This window comes from Pleurodeles waltl, chromosome 2_2 (genome assembly GCF_031143425.1).
Source record: "Pleurodeles waltl isolate 20211129_DDA chromosome 2_2, aPleWal1.hap1.20221129, whole genome shotgun sequence".
In the NCBI taxonomy this organism is placed as follows: Eukaryota; Metazoa; Chordata; class Amphibia; order Caudata; family Salamandridae; genus Pleurodeles; species Pleurodeles waltl.
The window spans coordinates 506,975,195-506,997,366 of NC_090439.1; positions in this window are offsets into that span (position 1 = coordinate 506,975,195).

Below are 22,172 nucleotides of genomic sequence, written 5' to 3' on the forward strand. Positions count from 1 at the left end.
GGCCATCCAAAGTGCAGTTGAAATAAAAAGTCACTTTTTAAAGTAGTTTACCAGGCAACGGGGGGTCTGAACTCCACAAGCGGCCTTTTCTTGGATTTTCTGATGGCTATCCCGCTGATGAAGCATTAGTTGTTTGCTCTTTTCCGAATTGCAAAATAATAAACTGTAATGTTTGCTCTGCTGTTAGAAGCCTGTAGAATCCTGGACATAGTTTTTTTTTTCCATATCTAGGGCTATGAGAACAACATGGACTGATACCACTACTAGTAAGATTTTGTGATGGGGGCATGGGTGTCAGATAATATATTTTATATATAAATGGGTAAACCTATACATCTTGGAGACAGGTTTATTTCTTCTTTGAACCAATACATATTTAATACATATTTAAAATTGCTACTAACCTCCTGAAAAAATGCGCACGCCCACCCCACCTGCTGCCAAGCCCATCCCCACCACTCACAAACCTAACCAGCCGCCACTGTTGAAAAGGTAATTGTGATTCAGGAACAATGTTGCATTTTAAACGACACATTTTCTGTGAAATGCTAGAAAATGTAAGGAAATGGTGTCTGGGACTGTGATGTAATTAGGTGATCCCCAAAATTGTGTACATATTTGCACTAATTTGCACTAATTGTACACTACAAACAGTGAATGATCTTGGACAGCGGGCTGACCCAGCTCTGTTTATCCACAAGATAAAACTTTAAAAAAAGACACAGGCTTTGTGCTAAAGAAGAAACAGTGTATGTTAGTTAGCTCTTGTCCCATTAAATGACGATTCACGTTTTTCAGTCAGAAAATGTATACAGGTGATCCCTCCCGTATTAACAATTCTAAAGAAGGGCAACTTCCTGTAGAAATTAGAAGTCGCACTTCATACAGGTAACTGGCGTAGAATCAGACTGTCCTCTTCCTAAATTAAGAAATACATCTCACTGCAAATTGATATCACTAGAGCACTTCTAAATGGCCATTGAATAGTAAAAAAACAAGTGAATGGGACTATTGTAGCAACAATAAATCTCAGTGCACAGAATGGCCGGAAGGCATGCTTAAATATGTCCTGAGGCAAGCTACCATATTATGTTGCTTCAGTGGTGATAATTTCATGTTATTATTTATGCTGTTTATAATATTTGCATAGAAAACCAAATAGTATTTTTTGCAGGGCATAAACAGAGGGCACTATGCAGGAGAAACACTAATATTCCAAATTCTAAACAGAACTCAAGCTTGGAACTCCTGTTAAAAACGTTTTTGCCTTAAAATAGCTAGGAGATGCACCTAGAAAACAAGGAGATTCAGCAGATTGGGACGGGGAGGGGTACCCTTTTTTAGGTCGAGCATAGCAGCGAACAAGCACTGCGTTTCCAACGTGTTGGTATGTATCTGGGCTTTTAGCAACGCCCACCTCAAGCCCGTCACTACCACTCGTTTGTGGGCTTGTCCTTCAAAAATCCTTTGATGACATTGGTAAATGGTTTACGTTTGTCCCTCCTTGGGAAGGTTTTGTTACCGCTTTGGCCATCGCCCCTGTTACATGGCTAATTGCACTTTTACCAATAAGTTTGCAAGCAAACTTCTTTTTCCTTTTGTGTGTCTCTTCACACTGATGCTCATTGCGGCCGTGGTGCTGTGAATGGGCTCGCTTACGTGAAACTGTTTTACTTTCATTTTCAATTTATGTGGCAAGAAAAGTCTGGTTAGGAGTTTACAATGCTAACAGCTCTAACTCGAGCAAATGCAAGACCCATTGCATTGCAAATGCTTGTTTGAGTCAGTGGCTACTTACCTCTCTACCCAATCTATTTGGGACTGGTAGTGGCAATGTGAATTACACTCCAGGGACAGTTCTTATTTCATATGCCCTTGTGAAGAAGATGTGTACAAGACCGCCACGTTCAAAAGTGCTTTATGCCTTTCTTAAAGAGGCTGTTCCCTATGTCGCAGTTGTGTAGGGAGTGTGCATGTGTGTGTGTGTATGTGTCTGTCACATGTACACTTTGTGCAAGCTTACAGGATATTTTTATTCACAAACTGTGAGTTAATAGTAAGTTAATGACTGTGGAGACTCCACAGTCAAGTGGCGAACTCTGCACATGAAAAGATAGACATGTTCTATCTTGTTTATGTGCAGAGTTCACCACCCTGATTGCGAAGTCTCCACAGTCATTAACTTACTAATAACTTGTAGTTTGTGAATACCAAAAAAACATAAACTTACACAAAAGTGTAAGATTACCTTTGTAAATCAGGCTCTTTATATTTATAACACACCACAGTACTATTAATTGTGGGTGCACAATTACCTCTCCAAACCTTCCCAAGAGACTTACTGTTTAGATGTCTTTCTCTGTGCCACTCCTTAAGGTCTAGAGCGTATGTTCCACAGCTTGTGTGAAGTTTTTACAAAGAAGGGCGATGGGAAGGAGGGTCTTTGAGGAGTGGAGGAAATGAAGGATGACAAAAAGGGGTTCTTATTATTCCTGGAGGATGACATTTCTCAGATGAAGTATGCATGGTTGACCTAAAATCTACTTCTAGCCACAATGGTGATTTCCCAGTGTTTGTTGATTGAGATTCCCAAAGTAAGAAGGCACTAATATTTTCCTGTGATGTAATTCCCTGTTTTGACAGTGTGTAAGGAAGGTTAGTTACACATTCCAATTGGGGGTGACTGGATGCCGGCTGAGTCCCACATCGGGAAGTTTGGCGGTGGTGATGGCTGTGGGCGATGTAGCCTTGAGAAAGAGCCAGTAATGGTGGGAAGGGAGCCCCTCCACCCCCCAAGCAGGTGGTAGAGATCAGAGTTCTGTCAGTGGCTGGGGGCCAGCCAGACCTGCACCAACCCTTCCAGTAAGTGAGCTGTGCGCCTGCTCTCCGCCTACCTGAACGGGCTGAACTGCACTGGATCAAATGGAGGGACTGGAGTGGCTCCACAGGTTCCTGGGAGTTTTATGTCTAAAAATATAAAAACAAATATACAGAAGGAGCGCTCTCCTCCCCTGGATGTCCCAGGGCCTGCTTGGAGGTCATTGTTCATTGCACACAGGGGTAGAAAAGGAGCCCCAACAAACTTCCCTTGCCTTGAGTGACCAGCTTGTGTTGATCAGGGACACGGTTTGGTTTCCAGGAACTGGCTTTCTCCCCAAGTAGTGGGGCACGACTAGCCATATATCCCATTGACCACAACTTGCCATATTGGAAAAGAACAACCCAGGGCCCCCAACAAGGCAACACAATTGATTATTACACAATGGCCTGGGTGGGCACTCCCAGACAGACTTGTGGTGGCCCATACTGGGACCTCAGCCATGAGGCTGTAATGGGGGAACCCTCCAGGGGTGAATTAATGGCAGCCATTTAGGACTCTAGGGCAGCAGTGGAGTGTAAAATTAAAATAGTGTCCATTGAGGTAACCCTCCTCTGGACAGATTTGTGTAAAATATCTGAAAAGGTGCATGTTGCGGAGGGGACCCTTCACAATCTCAAGATGGAAGTGGCTTCCCTTAAGAAACAAATGGGGGGGTTCATCACCAAGATGAGGTTGCTGGATAGCGGGGCAGTAGGATGCAGAGGGACACTCCTCATGCAACATTCAGCCCATTCAAGAGGACAGGAAGACCTTCCTGTAAGGCAAGAGATATTTGAAAAGCACGGCCTTAAACATATGTTTTTATACCCAGCCAAGCTACAAGTGATCTCAGATGGGAAATCCCACTTTTTTGATTGCCCTGAGGATGTGTGACGGTGGCTGGAAATGTGGAATAAGGTTCTGCGTTACATGGTGGGCTCCTGAATGAGTTGGCCGTGGATGCAGGGACCGGCATGCCGTGACTGGGGGGCAAAAGGAACTGAACAGTGACCCAGCTGGTGCCTGAGTAGTAATTCAGTATGATGGCACAGTGGCTCTGGATTCTGCTAACACTGGGCCTCAGAATATTGGCGGGTCTGCTGTCACCCTGGAGGGCCTGGTGTCACTTGTGCTTAAAGAGCGAGATGGAACACAGAAAAGAGACAGAGGGCATTGCTGATTAATACTGGCTCGGTGAGCACGGTGATCTGTTCAGCGGGGAATGTAGGTTTGAACCAGATTGGTTGCAGTGAGACCCTGGATCACCTCACACAACCGCTCCATTGGGTGGATTGGAGAGGAGGAGGGGATATTGTGAATGGTGCTTAATGTAAGACCGATTGATTTGCGACCCGGCGAGGGTATACTTTATGTTATTGCTGATGCTTAAAACTGCAATTATGTGCGTGGTGGGGAGTTTATTCCCACATTAATGGTAGGCTCTGTTTTTGTTTTGTTCATGGGTAGGGGTTATGCTGCTGGTCCGGTCAGCTTTATATAGGTGGCCCTATCCCAGCCAATCACCCAGCTGGAAGATTGGGCTGTGCTAATTCTAATGAACTATGGACTCCATGAACTCCTTGGTGTGGGCAGGTCATTGTAGTAGAGCGGCCTTGGCGGTCCTAAAGAGAAGAATGGAGGAGCGGGGACTGGCCTTACCAGATATGGAACATTACTATTATGCAGCCCATGTAATAAAGAAAGAAAAATATATAATTAATACATGTTTTGGCCCTGCCCCCTCCCCCTAATCACCTAGATGGAAGATTGGGGCAGTGCTAACGCTAATGAATCATTCACGAGTGCAGACACCTAGGAATGGATGCAGAAGACGCAGGCTATAGCAGGCCGATCTGCTGCATATAAATTAAACAGAAATCAACAGTAAATAACAAATAAATAAAAAGAAAAAAAGCTTACCTGTCTAACAGAATGTGGTGAAGAAACTAAAGTGTTTCTTCTTCACCCTTTCTAGTAGGCTGACAAAGGAAGTATTGGTGTCAGCCATCTTGGGGGGATGGTGAAGGATGTTTTGTTTGTCTATGGGATGCATGTGGGTGAATGCCCTTCACTCACCAATTTAGGACTGTGAGGAGGATGTTCGTGAGGAAATAGTATTAGTTTGTGACACATCAGAATATCCGAATGCAAATAGATATAGCACTACACCCAGGGCTTATTTTGAACCGATAACTACAGGGGGACCTACCTGCACTCTTTTTGAGGACTGGCATTTCTCATCAGACTTTGACCCAGAATAAGAGAGAGAAAAACTGATAAGGGGTAAATAAAGAGGACGAGAAATATGGAAAAACAATGACTAAGCGAGACAGCAGGCATGAAATATAACCTTCAAGAGCGATATAGAGTCAATGAGTGTCTGATGGTGGCTAAAAGATGCATGAGGTGGAATCAAAGATATGCAGCCTTAGTATTCAGCATCCCGACATTCTGTAGCGCCAGCTTTGGGCTTCCGAACAAATCTTTGACTCTGGCACAAATTATTTTACAAATTTAGCACTGCATCTGTGGAAGAGACAGAACCACTACACCACTGTCTGCAGGCTGTGCCCACCATGAACCATGAAAAATCATCATCTCACCCATGAATAGACAGAACAGACTTTTCACCCACTCCAGAAGATTTCTTCTGTCTAACATCTATTTCAGAGATGTCTCCTGCGATGTCAAGATCTATTTCAAGGAGTTCATACCTGTTGATGAAGGGGACAATAATAACTGATCCAAAAGGGAGAGAGAAAGGGGTTAATACTCTCTGATATTTTTGGTCCAGACTTTTGTCTGGTACTGGGGTTGAGAAAGGTGAGCCTCCATATCCTGTATCTAAAGCTCCTGTTCTCCCTGGATGTATCTGGCCTCCTCAGGCTTATTACATGCCTGTCTCTCAAAGATTCCTAAGATTTGAGAACACAAGTGTTAGAGAGCAAACATTATCAATAAAATGGTGTCACTAAAACATAATGAGAAATAACGTGTATTAAATTCCTACCTGAAAACTGTGTGATAGAAAATTAAATGTGTGGTAGAAATGTGGTTGCCCTAGGGGTCAGCCATAGTGAAGCACAACATGAAATTAAATTATGTTAATGAAAATGTATTTTGTTTTATCGTAATTAACGAAATGACAAGAGATGATTATTAATATGTACTAAAAAGATAATGGTTTAACTTTAAACGAAATGTTTTATTCTTCATGTTTTAGCATTTGTTAAAAAGGCCTCACGTTTTAGTACGTTTCCAGAGATATGATGTTTAAAAGTGTGCTAATTCTGCAAAATAATGTTTCTACAAACATCCTGTGTGACTTGCACAGAAGACATTTATATCCAGCTTTTACTGTTTTTGTTGTACGCTTCCTCAAGATAAAAATTGTTAATTTTAAACAATGAGCCTCAGTGCTCAATATCGTGTTTTCATGTTGCATAGTTTGTTCTTGCTCGAGTTTTAGTTTTTGGCAGGAAGTAGATGGTATGTTTCCACATTGTTTAAATGTAATTTTTGTACGAAAGTTAGTGACCGGAGACGGAAGAGGAGTGACAGTGCAAACCAATCCTGAGGTGCAGAAAAAGTGGAAGAGATACATCTGAAGCGCAGATGATGTTGTATTGGCTGCATGCTAAACCCCCTCATAGTCTTGTCCAATAAAGGCTTAGTTAGTAACTTTAGGGACTTTGATATAGCAAAGCTTTAAGTGATGTAAGTCAGTCCTTTCCTTTTCATATCCTAATGCTATTCCATGAAGACCTGAAGTTCCTGAGCCCACACATGCTTTTCAAATTAGAGTGTTAGTTAGGGATGCCTGACCCAATGTGTAAATTTGACTGTATGTTAACTAACTGTGATTTATTCAACTGCACAAAGTAAATGTATGCCATTTCTATTTTTCACTTGATTCTGTTATTATTTTGCATTGTTTTTTTGGAGTGTCTAATTATAAATGCTTTAGTTAGATTGAGATTCTTCAGCCGTTCTGGACAGCTGTGAAGTTTTTGTACTTCTATCATTTTGTCTTGCATCTGATTTACATGATCTTAGTATTGTTAATCTAAAGGGCAATAAATGTTTAAACTTTACTAAACTGGTGTAGTGATTCATGGCCACATAGATCATGGTGTGTTTAAATTTCTGACTCTAAATTGAATATTTTGATTAAGTGATGATATATTTGATGCTTATGGTTCCACAGTGTCTGATTGGATGATTTCACATTCCTGTCTGAGTCAAAGGATCTGAGTTACCTCTGAGGGTAAAAAGTGGCTTAGCCTATACGTGTCTGCTACCAAGTTCTGTGACATGCTCAGTGTTCCTAATGATTGAGTTCTGAGTAGAGTTTGCACTTACAATGCTTTGGCAAACTGCAGGTGAATTGTGATGAATGAGAGAAATAGGGAGTTTGAGTACTCCAATGTCGTTGATTCGGGAGTTTGCGGACTCCAAAGGTTAAGTGTAGGGAAGTCGATGCAGTTCCAGTGAATGTGGCTCTTTGTGTTCAAAAATTGCCCACATGGTTGTTGATGTACGGACCCTGTATTGATCTAAGACTTCAGAGTATTGTACAAGTGTATGAGACACTTGGTTGTTGATGCAGCTTGTTTGCTGTGTTTGGTCAATCAGGTGTGGTTGAGAAATATTTCTTGGTGTGTGTGGGTTAAGGTAGTGCTAGTTTGACAGATACTTGGTGATTTCTGAGTGCACAAGGAGAAACGAGTATTAGTCAAGAGTGAATGCTGGTCGAATTTGACTTGCTCATGCGAGAAAGCTAAAGTCAAAAGAGTAGCTGTCAGAGCTAAAAGTCGTAGTGAAAAATTCTGTAGGGCTTCTGAAGTGATTGTGCCACTACTTGTAGTAAGCAGACATGTTGTTTTTTTTTTTTTTTTTTAGTGTTCTTGAAATATTTTGCATTAGGTTTTATGTGAATTGAGTTTGGAAAACAAGTTTGTGAGACTGTGACAGCCACTGTATGAGCAAGGGTGATGTCATAGGGTCTGCCTGGGATAGGTCGGTTGGTGAAAAGGAGCCGTGAACAGATTGGTGGACCACGGTGAAACGCTATTGTTTGAACGTAGCAATCGAAAAGGATTTTGGGATTGAATTACTTCCTGTTTTAAATTTCAAATTTGTAGTTTTAAGTCAATTAAAGGTGAAAATTGCATTTTGCATTTTTGAAAGCATTAAAGAGTGTGATGAGAGGAGATGCTTTCATTCCAGTCAGAATAGGAGAAATTGGCCATCCAGAAGGTACACCTGCAAATATAGTAATTGAGGAGAAAGGTCCTTCAGCATGCATTTAGTTAAAACAGTGGTGCAACATTACAGAGAAGGAAGGGAGCTTAGCGTTTCCTGCTCATGGAAGTTTAACTATGAGAATCTTAGAGAATTTGCTAAGAATACTTTATGAATTAAAACTCCCTCCAAGACCAGCACAATTAGAAGCCTTAGCTATTTGGGAGTTAGTGGCCAGACAACAAGAGAAATTAAAATTTGAGAGACGAATTAGAAAAACTAGAAATACATTACATTGCCAGATGCAAAATGGGACAATGAGCAGAAATTTGGGAGAACAGAAACTTCACAGGGTACTGGAATGTATCCTGTAATTACACAAGAGAAAAAGGACAGTGATAGACCAAAGACAATGAAAAAGAATAAGGATCTTAAAGAAACTGAGTCAAAGTCAGATGAAACTAAGAGATCACTGACATATGATAGCGATTCAGATGATGATGAATTTACAGCACAATTAGTGTGAAATTGTCCTCCTCCATATGCAGCACAAGCGGCAAGTCCAGGTACTAGTATTAGTCTAAGTGCACCACCTCCAGTTGTGATAACATAGAGTCCAGTACAGGTCACAACGTATGTCCCTGCTATTACACTAACTCAAAGTCATGTGATTGGACTGTGGCTCAGCCTGTAGTTTATTCTGTAGTTCCTGTTGTGATTTCCACACCGAGTATTACAGTACCGGTGGCACTACAGATTTTCCAGAAAACAATGAAGGTTCAGGTAGAGTCTACACCTAATTCAATGACTCCTGTGCAAGTTGTTAGTCAAACTCAGACAAAGCATAGGTATACTCCAGTAACCCAAACTAATTCCACAGTACTTACAGGTCAGAATTCTGGAGTACACTCGAGAAATCCGAATGTTACATCAAGCCCAGAAGCATTAACATTTAGCATTAAAAGTTCCTCTTACAATTGGTCCAGTTGTTCCATTGTATGCCCAGGGAAATAATGAGAATAATGTACAGAATCTTTTTAATTCAAATGCAGAAATGGAGAGACTCAATGCTACTGCGAGCGTTATGACTCCAGCGAATTAGAGTTTTGACAAAACAGCTCCGCTTATAGATTTAACTTATTCCAGGATTTCTTAAAATTTGGAGAAGTCAAATTTAGATCTAAATTCAATTCTGATGACACCTGAAAGAGTAATGGGTCCACCATGTAATACTCCATAATGTGTGCCCAATGTCAATAATAATGTTTCTTTACAAGGCTTGCCAGCTCAACAGTTTACAGGTTAGTTGGAGAAAGTGAGTGGAGCACAAGTAGTGAAAACAATTGCTGAAGGGGAAAGAACACTGAACCTAGCAAGATTAAAATTAGAATTAAACGAAATGATTGAAGTAACATTTTAATTAACTAGAATTGATTCGTATAATGACGATGAGTTATGCTTCATGTGTAAATATGTCACAAATAGAACAGGATTGGCACATCAGAAATTATCAGAACTTGCAGAAAAATATTCAGTGGATATTGAGAAATCAAAGCCATTGAAAAGGAGTTACAGATTAGAATTTGATTCAAAAGTAATTGAGAATATGAGATCCTCTGGAATGAAAATTCACATTAGAGAATTAATCCAAAGTATACAAACATGGGGAGCATTAGATAAATGGGAAGGCAGATAGGTAAAGAAAAGAGATCAGAAGAAAAGAGAGCCTGCTAATTTGAACTATACTGATACACAGCAGACTGATACTCCAATAAAGATATTACCAATGAGATAAATTCCTAGAGGGAATTATGTTCATGTCCCTTGGAGTAGGAGTGATATTTTCTCATTCACAAATGATCATCCAAGATTAAGAGAAAAACCAGTGGGGTGGTACCAGCTGACAGATAGGTTTGTGAAATTTGCAAAATGCCTATTGGGGGATTTAAACACCTTGTTTAAAATAGTGGCGACAGCTGATTTATGGATTGAATTTAAAATGAGTGTTGATTGGCTGACAAGAAAACATCCAAGAGATCCAGTAACAGGTGCGCCATCCCCTGAAGTAATGAAAAGCTGTTATAAAGTGATTGGACTTCTGAAAACAAGAATTTCTCCTGAAAGCATTGGGCCTGATATAAGGGAAGTGGCGCTGCACTCAGCGCACCGTCACTTCCTTGCACCCTTTAGTACCCCCCTAACGCCACTATGCTTGCGCCAAATCTAATCTTGTAAACCCATTTAGGCCCATTCAAAACAATGGAGTGCCTCCTTTTAACATCTGCTCTGAGTAGGTGTTCAAAGTGCTGAAAAAAATGACACAAAAATGGTGAGTTACTGTCATCAATGGATTCCAAATTGTTCTGTTATTTCCAAGCCATTACAGAGACTGACACACAGTTACATTGCTAACCCTGTTCCATTTGATGAAGCTTGTATGAAAGCTTTCACTGAGCTGAGAGAGAGTCCGTGCAGAGCAGCAGCTCTGGGAATGTCTGATTACACAAAGCCATTTACACTGTTTTGTCATGAATGTGATTGTTGTGCACTTTCTGTCCTTACACAGGTACATCGTGACATAATCCACTTTGTAGCATATTTTTCAGCTACATCAGACCCCGTAGCTGCAGGTTTGCCCGGCTGCTTACAAAATGTGGCAGTGGTTGGTTTGAGCCTCGCTCAAAGCGAGTGCATTGTGATGGGACATCCTTTAACTGTTATGGTTCCTCACTCAGTTGAGGTCTTGCTTATCAGGACCAAGACTCAGTATTTAACAAATGCTTGCTTGACAAAATATGAATTATTGATCTTAGGTTCCCCAAATGTGTCCTTTAAGCATTTGACTGTGCGTAATCCAGCAAGCTTGCTACCTATATGCAAAATTGAATCTGAAATTGAAATGAAGTTGGACATGTCTGTCTAGAGGTTACTGAACTGTGCACCGAACCCAGACCTGAAAGTCAGGATATTCCATTGATGAAAAATGATCAAATAATATTTGTTGATCTTCCTGTTCAAGAGGCACTGCGGGAACTTTGAGATCTGGTTATGCTGTGTGCAGGATCTCTGGCATACTCGAAGCTTTATGACTTCAAGGAGTATTTTCTGCACAAGTGGCTGAATTGGTGGCTCTTACTAGAGAATGCTGTATTTGTGCCCAGCTTAATATTGCGATTTTTACAGACAGCCAAAAAGGATTTTGTGTTGTATACAACTTTAGGCAATTATGGCCCCAGGGGGGTTTCATGACCTCTTCTGGCTTGCTAGTTGGAAATGGTGGCAGAATTAATTATTTGTTATAAGCCCTACAATTGCCTGAAAAAGTTGCGATAATCAAGTGCAGTGCTCATCAGAGATCGAGCAATTTCATCTACATGGGACATTCCAATGCGGATCAGGTTGGTAATTTCTGCACATTAAATTGTATGACTTTTAATGAAGAATGGAAAAATGCTGATGAGACAAGTCAAAGTTACATGTTGACAGTAATTGGCACTTGGGAGGAGATAAAGAGACTCCAGGATAACGTAACAGAAGATTAAAGGAAAAGCTGTATAAAACTGGGTTGCATTCAAAGAGAAATTGACGAAACCTGAATGAAAAATGAAGGGCAGTTTCGCCAAACTGTCTACTGACGCAAATGGTAAGATACTATCATGGTCAAACACACATCGTCAGAGATGCAAGGATTTGAACATTTAAGCAATCTTGGTTCAGTCCAAGAGTTAAGACAGGTTGCTGAAGCAAATTGTCAAAGATGAACTTGAGAAAAACAACTGTAGTCAATTTGAATCACATTGGAAGAGCAGGTGGTCCATTTAACAGAATACAGATGGATTTCAATGAGATGCCTTTGTGTGGTGGTTTGAGATATGTGATTGTCTGCATATTTAATCACTGGATTGAAGCCTACCCCACACGTAGAAATGATAGCCTCACAGTAGCAAATCTATTACTAAAGGAGTTGTTCTCCCGTTTTGGGCTCCCAGCCTCTTTAAAATCAGACAGAGGAAGTCACTTAAATAACGAGATGATTAAATTACTATGTTCAGCCTTAACCATTGAGCAGAAACTACATTGTAGCTACTGTCCTGGAGCTTCTGGATAAGTACAACAAATGAATGGAACTTCAAAAGCTTGATTGGCAGAAATGTGTGCATCCACAAATCTGAAGTGGCCAGATGGTTTACGATTGGTTCTAATGAGCATGAGAAGTACACCTGACAGAAAGACTGGACTCTTTCCCCACGAGATCCTGATGGGCAGAGCAATGAGACAGCCAGCTGTTCCTGCAAATGCAATTGTAAACATAACAGATGACTTGGTGCTGGATTACCGCAAGGGTCTAGCTGATGTGGTTCGGTCTTTGTCTCACCCAGTGAAAACAACAGCCATGCCACCATCCCAAGATCGGTGTCACAGTCTTCGGACTGGTGATTGGGTGGTGATCAAGAAGCACATGTGGAAGACTTGCTTGGAGCCTAGATGGAAAGGTCCATACCAGATTATTCTGGTGACAACAACTGCTGTGAAGTGTGCTGGAGTTCCGCACTGGGTCCATGAGTGCCACACTTGCAAAGTAACATATCCTTTGGAAGAAGATCCAGTGTTGCTGAGAGAACCAGCAGAAGTTGTACAGTCTCAAGAAGAATAAGTGACAAACACAGAACAAGAGACTGCAAAAGTAAAGACAGTGCAGATTGGTGAAGATCCAGGTACTCCTCTGTGAGATGAAATAAGGGTCAATCCTGTTATTCCTTTTTTCAGCAGAAATAGAAGTGGATGTAGCAGGAGAGTCAAGTCTTAGGAGGACTCTCCAGAAGCAGATAATTGGGGAAAAGAGATAAAGCAGATCTCATTTCCTGAAGAAGCCGAAAGTGGAGTTGAGACGAATTAAAGTCATGCAGATTTGACTCCTCCTGAACTGGCTAATGGTGCAGGTGAAGCAAGTCAAAAAAATGTTTGTCAAATTCCTGCTGAACAAAGAGTCCAGTTTTGCCATCTCTGTCTAGAAAAACTGTGAAAGGAGACAAGTGGCCTACTTTGCATGAAACTGAAAAGGTTCCTGATGTACTGTCGAGCATAAATGAGGAAACAGAAACAACAGAAGGAACAGATTGGAGTAAAGAAGAGACAAGGACAAATCAAAGATCAAAGAGAAAGAGAGTTGCAAGTCAAAGATACTCAGGTCCTGAATGGGAATACCTTGCATCTGATGAATGGGAACACAAGCTTATGTCATTTAGTTTTGACCACGAGAATACAGTTCTACATTTTGAAATTTGAAAGTGAATTTGAACTGAGTTTTGAAATCACTTTGCCAATTGAACAAGAGAGACATTACACACTGGAAGTATTAGTTAGTGATCAGAAGATCATGATCTAACAAGAGAATTGATTTTGACAAAGCTGCTAAACCGATTGTTGACATGTTCTGGAGAAAGTTCTAATAGCTGTTGTAAATGATCGCAAAGAAGACTGAAGATTATTATTATTATTTTTTTGGCTGCATAGTTAAATCTATTTTTCTTTTTCTTTCACTTTCTGATTCCTTACAAATCATGGATACCAATCACAAAATCACAAGCACAATAGAAACAATGGGTATTGCAAGTGTATGTGTGTTGTATTAGAAGTTGTATGTGTGTTGATACGTTTGTTTTTGATTGTGAGTATGGGTGTTTCTAATAAAGTTGAAACTAATTATACACCTCCTCCAGAGACTATTACACTTTCTAAATTAGAGACTTTTAATAAAGATGAGAAATACTTACACTTAGAGAGTTCACAATGAGATCTTTCCTCTAATGTTTTCTACCAATTATTGTATGAATATGTTGAGACAATGGATGAGAATGTTACGCGAGTACACAAATTCCTTCATCAGTGCAAGATGGAATTACATTTCATAGCTTACCCCTAACATATGGAATTAGTTGCAGTCTTCTATTAACAAGATGCTATAATCAAGAATACATTCAATATTTCTATTCAAATATTGATGTAGTCTTTTCTTTTGTTCCAGTTAACCAACATTTGAGTAATATTGCTAAAACTAGGAATACAGACATTGTAGGACGTTTCTTTGAGCCTACACTAACATTTGGGACTGCCTATGCCCATCGCAACAACTAAACATGTACACAAGTTGAGAAAACTTACCTGGATCAGACTGATGATAGAAGAAAAGTACTGAAGAAGATAGAGAAGGGTTTTGCAAAATGCAGTTATAAAAATGATTATGCATATAGTGTAACTAACACATAAGGGAAGCTTGATTTAGACTACCAACATGTAGGAAAGCTTTGTATATATAGACCACAGTCCGAAACTGATACTAACCTTGTGGGAATGAGTGAATGCAGACATGTATTTCTTTTTAAAAATACATGGGACTTTATGCTGAATGGACAAGATCATGAGATTCCTTGGGTTTATTACATCTGTGGAAAAAATGCTTAGTATAATCTCCCTAGAGAATGGTATGGTACTTGCTACCTGGAAGTAGTTTTTCCTAAGAATGTATCAAGTTGATAATATAGACGAACATGAGAACCTAAGACCAAGATAAAAAAAGGCAAGGTATTCGGAAATAGTTGGAGATATATTTGGAGCAATTATTTCTTCTGTAGGAGTTGCTCTGAATGACTTGAAAATTAGAAAGCTGTCTACCATTGTAGATGAAATGCAAACAGATTTTTCTGGAACAATTATATTGATGAATACTGAAATGGTTGTGGTACATTTGATGGTTCTTCAGAACCGTCTTGTGTCAGACATCCTTTTAGCAAAAGAGGACAGATTATGTCAGATGCTTAAAACTAAACATTTTTGCACATTTATCTCTGACAGCAGTAAAGGGTTTATGAATTTCATTGAGAATTTGACTATCTAAATTCTGACCTAAAAGACTTGAAAGAGCCAAGTGTGTGGGAAAATATAGGCAAACGTTTTAATGAAGTGAAAAATTGGTTGGGATACCTTGACCAGGGTGTTGTGAGAATGATACTGAAACCATTATTAATAGTGGTTGTATGTGTCATTTACATAATCGGTTTTTTCAAATTGTATTGATTCATACAAAGACAAAGGATGAAAAATGAATGAGGAGGGAAGAAATAAAAATGGAAAAGATGAGAAGTAAATACTTTCATGATGTACGAAATTCTGAAACCTGTAGAAAACCGAGAAACAGTACACATACTAAACAAACAAAATTTTGAGTTGTCTCATTAGTATTAACACAAGTATTAATGAGTATTTTCTTTTGTGACAACATATATAGGCCCTCATTACGACCCTGGCGGTATAGAACCGCCAGGGCCGCGGCACGCGGGAGCACCGCCGACAGGCCGGCGGTGCCCCGCGGGGCATTCTGACCGCGGCGTCTTAGCCGCGGTCAGAGAAGGGAAACCGGCGGTCTCCCGCCGGTTTCCCGCTGCCCCCAAGGAATCCTCCAAGCCGGCGCAGCTTGCTGCGCCGGCTTGGGGATTCCGACTCCCCCTCCCGCCATCCAGTTCCTGGCAGTTCTCCCGCCGGGAACCGGATGGCGGGAGGGGGAGTCGCGGGGCCCCTGGGGGCCCCTGCAGTGCCCATGCCAACGGCATGGGCACTGCAGGGGCCCCCGTAAGAGGGCCCCAAAATGTATTTCACTGTCTGCATAGCAGACAGTGAAATACGCGACGGGTGCAGTAGCACCCGTCGCACCTTCCCACTCCGCCGGCTCGATTACGAGCCGGCTTCATGGTGGGAAGGTCGTTTTCCCCTGGGCTGGCGGGCGGCCTTTCAGCGGCCGCCCGCCAGCCCAGGGGAAAACTCTGAATACCCGCCGCTGTCTTCCGACCGCGGTGCGGTATTCACGACGTGCAACTTTGGCGGGCGGCCTCCGCCGCCCGCCAAAGTTGTAATGAGGGCCATAGTCATCAGAGGAGGGATTGTTAGAGTACAAACATTATTAATAAAATTTTGTCACTAAAAACCTGTGTGCTAGAAAATTAAATGTGTGGAAGAAATGTGATTGACCTGGGGTCAGCCACAATGAAGTTTGACATGAAATTAGATAATGTCTAATGAGAATGTATTTTGTTTAATCATAATTAATGAACTGACAAGGATGATTATTAATATGTACTAATAGGTTAATGGTTGAAATTTACTCTAAGGCCCTCATTACAACCATGGCAGTCGGTGATAAAGGTAATACTGCCAACATGCCGGCGGTAAAAAAAAAAGGAATTATGACCACAGCGGAAACCGCTCAGACAGACAGCCACTTCGACACACCGACCGGTAGGCGGCAGTCACAATCCCACCCTCGGGATTATGACCCCGCCTACTGCCATGGTTTTCGTGCAAGAGTACAGCCACGAAAACCATGGCGGAAGGCACTATCAGTGCCAGGGAACTCCCTGGCACTGATAGGGGTCTCCTCCTTCCCCTTCCCAGAGTCCTCCCCCACGCTCCCCCTCCCTCTCTTGCCCCCGCACATTTACACACCCACACTCATACACACACGCATACCCACATCCACCGATGCATGCACACATACATACCCACCCACCACAACACACACCAACATACATTGTCGCACAGACGCATTCACAACACACAACATACACGTACACTCACATTTAGTCATTCACGCACTCACTCAACGCGACCCACACCCGCATGCAAGCATACAAAAACAGACCCCCACACACACATAACACCCCCACACACGCACACACCACCCTCCACCCCCTCTCCTGTCAAAGAACCCGACTTACCTGCTTGCAGGGGGTCTTCCGGCAGGAGACGGGACACGGCGCTGCTACCAGCAGCAGCATCCGCCAGCAAAACACCGCCAGGCTGTATCATTGCTCATGATACAGTCAGTGGTGTTTTGCTGGTGTGCTGCCATGACCGTCTACGGTATTCCGCCAGCCTTCTGGCGGCATTCCGTCTATGGTCAGAATGCGGGTGGGCGGCTGGTAGCCACGGCGACTGTATGTTGGCTGCTGTCACCATGGCGGTAGGCGGTCAATACCGCCAATGTTGTAATGAGGGCCTAAACGTTTTATTCTTCATGTTTTAGCATTAGTGAAAAAGGTCTCACGTTTTAGTAATTTTCCAGACACATGGGGGGTCATTACGAACTCGGCGGTCTTTTCGCAAGACCGCCGAGGTACCGCCGTGCTGAAGACCGCCAGTGGTGGCGGTCTTCCACGCCGCGTATTATGACCGCTGGCAGCCCGCCGTCCTTTGTATGGAAAGACGCCAGCAGCCATACTGGCGGACGGCGGAAAAGTGGAGGTTACTCAACCTCCACCGCCACGTCAACAGAACACCGCCCACTGAATCACGTCCCATGATTCGGTGTGGCGGTGTTCTGGTGACGGTGTGTTGGTGGAGGAGCTGCCCCCATGGATCCCGTCCCCTTCCAGAGGATCAACGGACAAGGTAAGTTGATCGTCCTTAGGGAAGGGGGCGGGGTGGTGTTGTGTGCGTGCATGGGGGTGTGCGTGTGAGAGTGTAGAGGGGTGTGAGTGAGTGAGTGTATGCGTGCAGGGGGTGTTGTGTGTATGGGAAATGTGTGCGTGTCGGACGGTGTGCATGTCTGTTTGTATGTGTGCGGGTATGTGTTGGGGTGTATGTGAGCGTGTAGGGGTGTGCATATGTGCATGTTGGGGTGTGTGCGTGTAGGGGTGTGTATATGTGCATGTTCGGGGTCGGGTGGGGAGGGGGTTGTGCCACCTTTGGGGGGTGGCAGGGGGGTGGGGGGTGAGGATTCGTGGGGGGCACAGGGGTGGGGGAGACCCCTATCAGTGCCAGGGAAGGAATTCCCTGGCACTGATAGTGCCTACCGCCATGGATCTCATGGCGGTTCCCAACCACCCAAGAGCCATGGCGATATGCAGGGTCCTGATACGGTCGGCGGTCTAGTGACGACCGCCGGGCTGGAGACCGCAATCTCCAGCCCAGCGGTCTTCACCGCCATGGCAGTCAGAATGGTGAAGTGGCGGATGACCGCGGCGGTTACATAATTCCATTATTTTTTTTCGCCGGCCTGTTTGCGGCCATGATGTTTAAATGTGCGCTAAGTCTGCAAAATAATGTTTCTACAAACATCCTGTGTGACTTGCACGTGGAAATTTCTGTCCTGCTTGTACTGCTTATGTTGTACATTTCCTCAAGATAAAAAATGTTAATTTTAAACAATGAGCCTCAGTGCTCAATGTCATGTTTTCATGATGCATATTTTGTTCTTGCTCGAGTTTTAGTTTTTGGCAGGAAGCACATGTCATGTTCCCACGTTGTTTAAATGTAATTTTTGTATGGAAGTTGGTGGCTGGAGACGAGAGAGGAGTGACAGTGTAAACCAATCCTGAGGTGCAGAAAACATGAAGAGAAACATCTGAAGGGCAGATGATGTTTTATTGGCTGCACACTAAACCACCTCATAGTCTTGTCCAGTAGAGGCTTAGTTGGTAACTTTTGGGTCTTTGATATAGCAAAGCTTTAAGTGATGTAAGTCAGTTCTTAGTTTTATGAGCTTCTGTTCAGTTACTTATTTTCTGAGCTTTGAGATGCTGTTTGTTTCTTGTCGAATAGTTCAGTTATATTAGGCCCAACTTTACTGAGCCTTTTCCCGTTCATGTCCTGATGCTGTTCAATGAAGACCTGATGTTCCTGTGCTCTGCTGATGAAGATTCTACTGATTTCTACCGATCCATTTAGGAGTGGAATAACCAATGTGCATTTGTCTTTCTTGTAGGTTTTTCTTCCTTAGAAAATCTTAGTGCCATAATTAGAGTTTTTCCAAATTAATTTTTGCCTTATTTTTATTTTTCCATGCTTTTCAAATTAGAGTGTTATTTAGAGATGCCTGACCGAACATCTAAATTTGACTGTATATTAACTAATCGTGATTTATTCAAATGCACAAGGTAAATGTCTGCCATTTCTATTTTTCAATTGATTCTGTAATTATTTTGCATTGTTTTTTGGAGTGTCTAATGATAAATGCTTTAGTTAGATTGAGATTTTTCAGGTGTTTTGGACAGCCATGATGTTTTTGTACTTCTATCATTTGGTCTTGTGCATAATTTACATGATCTTAGTATTGATAATCTAAAGGACAGAAAATGTTGAAACTTTACTGAACTAGTGTTGTGATTAAAGGCCACATAGATCATGGTGTGTTTAAATTACTGACTCTAAATTGAATATTTTGATTACGTGATGATATATTTGATGCTATGGTTCCAGTGTCTGATTGGATGATTTCACACTCCTGTCTGAGTCAAAAGATCGGTGTCGACCTCTGAGGGTAATAGACAACTTACCCTATACATGTCACCTTATCACAATGAAATAAAATAAGGTCTGACATTTCCAAACAAGTGATCAATCCTGCATCCTGCCCTTGAGGCTTACATTAGCTCTAAGAATCTTCAAGAATCTACACCAACACCTTAGCTCGTCTGATGCCAATCTTCATGACTTGGGTATTTTACTGTTTCCCTATTTGGATGATTGGTTAATCTGTGATTCTTCTCTCTCAGAGGCATTTCAGGTAGTGTCACACGTGCACACAATAATGGAGGATCATGGATTCCTGCTGAACATGGAGCAATTTCACTTGCATCCTTCGCTGTTTCTACAGTTCATTGGTGACCTCTTCTGCACAGATCTTGGAGCAATGTTCTCCCTTCACTGAGGCAACAGTATCAGATCTCTAGTCTCCAAGCACTGTTATAGACGTGTTCAGTGACAGCAAGGGACTGGTTGACTGTACAGGGGTATACGGCAGCGACTTTTCACCTGGTCCATTGTGCTCGGCTTCATCTTTATGCTCTAGTCAACCACCTTTGAGCTCATTGGAACACAGCCTCCTAGGTTTATGAGGCAGGCAGAGATTCCAGGGTTCCAGTATATTGCTCAAATGTGTCAGTAGTGGTTACAATCAAACAACTTGAGCGAGGGAATTCCTCTTCTGTTACTTCTCCAGTTATGACCTCAGATGCCTGGAGTTGGGGTAGGAAGCCACATTACCCAATCTCCCTGCTCAGGGAATCTGGTCAGAACACAGCTTATGACCACCTCCAAATAGAAAGATTTGACATGGGTTTTTAAAGCTCTCCTGGCTCTCACCACTCATGTTCAGAATGAGCCTATCCAGATTTGCAGTCACAAACAAGTAACCAGGGCCTACATCAACCACCTTGGAAGCACCAAAGTCCACTCAATGAACCCTTTGGCAGAGGAGTTAGGTACAGAGGCAGAGATCAATCTTCAGTCTCTCTCTCTCCGCAATTTACCTTCTGGGGAGGGAGAATATGCCTATCAACAGTCTGAGTTGGGTCTTTCCATCCTCAGTGGTGATATCCCTACCTCCTATGGCCTTTCAATTGCTGCAGGTAACCCTGGTAGTCTAACGTTTTTTGCCTCCCAGGAGAAAGCTGTCGTTCAGGATTGCTGCTCTCTCCTTCCTTCTAAAGGGGTGTGGGCAGTGGATGCGATGCGTATTCAATGAGCCAAAAGGTCAGCTATATGTTTTCCCCCCAATCATTATGCTTAGCTGAGTTCTGAGAAAAATCATATCAGATCAGGCTAAGGTGATTGTGGTGGCCCCAAATTCATCTTGATAATCTTGGTAGACTCTCTTTCTTCAACTGGCTGTCCAACCTTCTTGAAAATTTCCAATCGATCCACCTCCGCTGTGTTTCATAATTCTATCAGTGAGGGAGAGCATCTGTTTGGCATTGGTGGTATGGAGATTGAAAGGGAGAGGTTAATGGACCTCGGCTTGGTCTCTCAACCCAGAATTCTAGAAGGCAAGTCACTCAGACTTTTCAAGAGAAACTGGAAAATGTTTAATTCATGGTGTCTTTTGAGGAATCTGATAGCCTCGACTTGTGATGGAAATTTGTTTTTGGAATTTCTGAGAGATGGATTTCTGTTAGGGTTCATGGTTTCCACTTTTCTGAGCCAGTTGTCTGTACCCAGAGCCATCAGAGGTGCAGACTTGTGTCTTATGGACAACGTAGCTAATCATCTTCTAAAGAGTTTTCACTCTCCTGTGCCAGCCTGGGATCTTCCGTTGGTATTCAGTTACTTGATGGAGAGAACTTTTCACCCTCATGAGTCTGTAAACCTAAATTTCCTCACCTACCAGGTTTTTCCCTGTCGCCATCTCTTCTAGAAGGAGACTGGGGTTCTGCTTTCTAGTGACCCTTTCATAAGATTCCGTAATCTAACATAGTCCTCAGAGATGAACCTACCTTTCTACACAAAGAATGCTCATCCTTTCATTATTCTCAAATGTTGGTTCTCCCTGTTTTTCACTAATCCATCTTCACATCAGGAGAGGATATGGCATCCTATGGATTTGTAAAGTGCTTTGTCTGTTTAGCTAGACAGAACATTTTCTTTTACGCAAACAGATGTTCTCTTTGATGTTTTGGTTCTGAAAAGAAGGGGCATAAACCTACATCTTCTTTTAGGTGGGTTAAAGCAGCAATTTTCCTGTCCTGTTTGAAGGCTGGGGTCCCTCTCCCCTGCAGGGTGGCAGTTAGATCCACTAGAAGAATGTCTTCAACATGGCCTGCCTTTAAAAGGTCTTCTTTAAAGGACATTTGTGCATCTGCAACATGGGCCTAACCGAATACCTTTAAATGTATCCAGTTTTAGTATGAGGTTACCATTTTAGGACTGTGAGGAGGAAGGCAGCACAGGGATAATGCTCGGATTACTTACTGGTATGCTTCTTTCCTCAGAGCCATTGTCTTCCTCTTCACAGTCAATATGAGTGACTTGGAACGAGGAAGAAAATTGTAATTGAGTTCATTTTTTTGTTGCTTTTTCGTTAGATTAAGTGTTTCTCCTTCACCTCTCTGTACACAGGACCTGACACAGGGAGCATTAGGGGGCATATTTATACCCTGTTTGCGCTGAATTAGCATCAATTTTTACGCTAATTCAGGGCAAACCCAACGCCATATTTATGTTTTGACGCTAGACCTATCTAGCGTCAAAATAATGGTGTTAACGTCATTTTTCGGATGCGTGAAACCTCCTCGAGTCA